Raw genomic sequence first — 4,993 nt, forward strand, 5'->3', positions numbered from 1 at the left:
AGGAATTAATTAAATTTACCACATGATGAAATTCAGCTTCATCCATCGTCCTGGCGGTGGGGTCTAGCTCATCATGTTGAAAACCCTCTCAAAGAATTTATTTATGCTCAAAAATGGTTTACAAATGATGAAAATGGGATAAATGATGAAAAACCGGGTTTGTAACAATTATGCCTGTTACAAAGAACGATACAACTAATGTGTCACTGTCACTATAGCATGAACGACTGTCTACATGCGTCTTATGTTCTTCGTGTTCATCAATGGTAGCAGCAGCAGGTTTCTCAAACTTGATTTCTCTCCATTCTGTTCTTCCCCCTAACGCTCCCTTTTTTTACCTGATTCCAAACTCAGCTATAAATACACCACAGGACCATCAATCTCTCGAGTAAATACCAGAAAATATCGTATTAAAGTTTAGGAGATTTTATTCTCCTTTACTCTATTATACACGTCTGAGTTGTCCGAAACTTTTCAAACTCTCTCTGGATTGGATAGAAACAAATTTTCAGAGAATATATCCTCTTAATTCTCACGTAATATGCTCTTATAACTCGAGCGTAATCCGAGAATATTTTTTACCCTGTTTAACGCAACAAAAATTCATGGGAAGATTTTATTCCTTGTTTTCCTTCCAAAAACACGTCCTTCGACCTATTGATTAAGTGACAACATAATCGCAGCATAATATCCATGAAAATCTCCCAGAAATCTTTCCCAAAATCTCGTGCAGTGGTGATGAAATATTTCCCGCCGAAAATGATTTTCAAATGAAGAAGAAGGGGGTGCCCCCTATCCAGAGTGGGGGCGCCTTTAACAGCAGGGGTGCCCTGGGATGGCCCTTATCTAAAATGAAGGTGCCTTTAGTACTTTTCCGGGGGTTCCCCGAGCAACTTTTCGAGCCGAATTTTCCAAAAATGTTTATTTCCCAAAAATATCTACAAACACATAAAATACCATAATAAGTACGAAATCGAGTACCAACAATACAGAACATTGAGGACAGATTAGACACAAAAATGTGTCTATCAAATACCCCCAAACTTATTATTTGCTAGTCCTCAAGCAAAACTAATCTAGAAAAATAAAATCCTAACTCGCTAGGTGGCCCTAGTGACCAAGTTAATCTCGGGAGGGTTTACCAGAGGTGTACCCACAAAACCTTTACTCCAGACCCTAGCTATCTACGCAAAACCTAATAAGACACTAAAGAATCTCCTTGGTCGGCATACTCTCATTGACTATAGGAGGAAGTACCCTGATGCGAAATTCCAATTTTTGTACACGAGTTTGCACTCAGCATACTAAAATTCATATATAAGTGACAGAGCTCTACTCAGATAGTTTCTGGACATCATAACCGGAGTCAACCAATCACATGGAAAGATTAAGAAGATGGATAAAGAGAAAAGTAGATGGACTAAAGTGAACGGTGTTTCCCATATCTGTATGAAGGCCTCTTCCAAGATGAACCTATCCTAATGGACTGAGATACCAGTCTGACTAATATCAACACAACTGGAATATACAAGGGGACCAGTGGTTGATAAACCTAACTCTAGGTCAACACAACTGGCATATACAAGGGCACCAGTGGTCGACTTTATTGAATTTATTCCGGTTGGTCTGATGATCTGGTCTCAATATTATTATTTTATTTTTTTTGGTATCTCAATCACCTTAGTTCACCCTAGAAAAGGTAACCGCTTGAATCGTGTGCCCCACCAAGTCACTTAAAAAATAAAGACAGAAGGATTAGGATTCAACGAGATATGGCGAAACTACCATGTTTTTTTTTTTAATTCTAACACCTAAGCTCTGTGCTTTTATGAATAGACTCTTTAGATGTTTCCATCTAATCAGATTGGTTCCTCAACTCCTACAACCAAGATGTTCCCATCCACTTAGATTGGTTAGTGCCAACCTTAATAAGCATAAATTTCTAGGCTTTGGAGTTTATTTATTGCAACTAAAAAGTTTCTCCCATACCCCCAAACTTAAATCTAACATTGTCCTCAATGTTCTAAATGTAAAATTAAAAGCATGAACAAGGAGAAACTGTTACCACTCGAAGCAAAAGAGTTAAGGAAAGATATTACCGTGTTGCATGAGATTGGGTTACCTCCCAAGAAGTGCTAAGTTTAAAGTCTTCAGCCAGACATCAGAAGGAATTAATCCTCAAAGAATCATAAAGTAATAGCCGGAATAACTGCGGATCACCAAAACCAAATAGAGCTATCACAAGTAAAAGGAATCTGCAACATGCCAAGAAAATTAACAAATAAAGCACAACCTTGTCTAGTTTCATGTTTAAGACAACTACATCTAGTTGTGGTTCAGGTTCAGGTTCTATAACAGGGTCTCGATAAAATATTTCCATGGGTTGCATTTCCTCATAAGTTAGATCTGAATGTTCAAGTTCTAGAGTCTGGAAAAACTCAAATACAAACTTAGAAGCACATAATAATAACCTGAATAACTGGGGATCCTCTAAGTCAATCAGATTTGATTCACACATCTGACCACAATGAGAGTGGTGGTGTTCCTTAAACAAATGTGTCGATCCTAATCTCCTAAAGTAATTAGGTTTAGTCTCAAAACTCAATAACGGACACATTTCAAATTCAAACTTTCCCACAATTGGAATAAAAGTTTTTGGTGGGAAAACAAAATCAATCTGGGTATCATAGCCTGGGTAAACCACATCAACCAGAGGATGGGTTTCTAACAACTGAACTTCTTCCTGGACATTATTAGGTTCGGGAAAACGCGTATGAAGATAATCTTGTAAAATGGTTGAGGCACATATGTCAAGTCCCAAGTGAGGGACCTTTATAAGAGTTAAAGCACATGGAGAATGATGATCACCCCCAAACTTAGAGTTTTCAGTGTCTCTAGAAAGACTAGTCACAACTTCCCTAATTTCTAGGTCATCAGATTCGTGGAAATGGTCAATTGATTCTTCTAAGTCAGGTTCATCCTCACTCATCTCTACGAGTTCATTTTATTCTAAGAGTAGAGTTTCTAAGTTTCTAGACTCGAAATCAATATTCTCAGGATAAACTAGTTCCTCTAAACCATCATTGGATTCATAATCAAAAGGAAGTACAACTTCGTCTAAAACGGGATTATATCTAGTCAAATCCCTGTCCTTTTGAATAGGTGGATAATAATTAAAATCATCGGGATTTGAACCAGAAATACCATTATCATTATCAAGCTCAATAGGAGTAACAAATTCCTGATCACCATGCTTAAATACTTCAGATTCTTCATTAACATTGTCCACATCATACTCATCATTATCATAACATGGAAATGGTTGAACCTCATCTACACAAGGAGTGTCACCAATTATAACCTCGATATCTTGATTATGAAAATAACTATCCTTATTTTCAAGAGTATTATTGGATACACTATATTGGAAATTCAAGTCATTTCGAGCAATACTTTCGTTCGTCTCTAACTCAAGTCTACGTGTCGATTCAACTATCCTCTCAAGGGTCTCTTCTACAGAAATCTCCCTAAGTGTTGGACCTAAGTTTTCACTTAACCTATTGAGGATATCTTCCAAATAAGATTCAGTCGTTGCTGCAGTTCTTTCTTCCATAACTACGTTGTTCACGTCATATAATTTGTATGTCGATTCAGCTAACTTGCGTGTCGACTCAGCTAAACCCCTGAGGGACTCTTCTAGGGAAGGAATAGGAACAGATGGATCATAAAAATGACTACTTTTCAAAAGTTTGATTGTATCCTCTAGAGACGAAGAACTAGTACTATAATCTTCTTGCTCGTATGACTGATGCACGTGTGGATAGTAATTGGGCTCACCATGGTATGACCCATAACCTTCAAAAAGTTGGCCTTCCCAACCACTATTCACACTATGGTCATAAAAAGAGTAATGTCCATATTGTTCACCTGGATAATCATATTCATTCTGATGGCTATTATAATACCAGTTTGACATCCTAACTGCAAGGGAATTCTACACAAACACAAAGAAGGCTGACTCGACCACAACAAGCCTATTTTGTCTAGCAAACAAAAAGCATGATGGCTCCCTTATATTGTTCTAGACCATATTTTATTCTTTCGAAAAGGAATTCGTTACAATATGAGCAAACCTCTCTGGAATCAATCCGAGTTAAAGTAAGTTGAATAGAGACGAGGGAAGCTCAGTGGAGCTTTGATACCCAAGGCCTCACCGGCGTTACAAGGCGGCGTATTCAACTCACAGAAACCATCATGAACTTCAAAGTATGCTCAAAAGAGTAACCAATATTTTTCGAACGACTTTCCTAATAAGCTCGTTACCCTATCGGTCTCGTTCTAGTCCAAATTTTAAGGCTTAGGTTCGCGTAGGTTACGTGTTCCTAAGGCGGGCAAGAAGGAAACGATGATGAAATCCAAGTCCTTATCTTGATTTGGCCAGGCCTTGCCCTTTACTAGAAAATTAAATCCGATTTCAGGTCCTCAACATATATGCATACAAAATCATCTAGTAAACCCGCTGACAGGGGATTCGCGGGTGTTTAGAATTCTTACCTCCCGTTCCAGAAGGGGGATGAACCGTTGAAGTCGACTCGGGCCACCGACTCCTATGTCAGTGTATGAACCTGAGGGGACGAAACAGTATCGTAACTGTCGTCCTTCCCTGTGCAGTTTATATTTACACTAACCCATCCTTAGGGTTTTAAAAATAAAGTCCAATGTTCAAAGTCCAAAAGAAAAGAAGAAAAAAATGTCCAAAAATAAAATATTACAAAACTAAAATATTACAAAAATAAAAAACTTAATTACAATTTCTAAAAAAATGTCCAAAAACTTAATTACAGTTTATATTTATACCAACCCTTCCCTTCACTTCTTTTGGATTTCTTTTTTCTTTCCATTTTGGGCTTTTCCTTTCTTTTCAGCACTTTCTCTTTTTTCTTTAGCTTAGCTCCAAATATGAAACCAAACAAAAATACCAAAACGCGTGAAA

This window comes from Papaver somniferum, chromosome 4 (assembly GCF_003573695.1).
Source record: "Papaver somniferum cultivar HN1 chromosome 4, ASM357369v1, whole genome shotgun sequence".
Classification (NCBI taxonomy): Eukaryota; Viridiplantae; Streptophyta; class Magnoliopsida; order Ranunculales; family Papaveraceae; genus Papaver; species Papaver somniferum.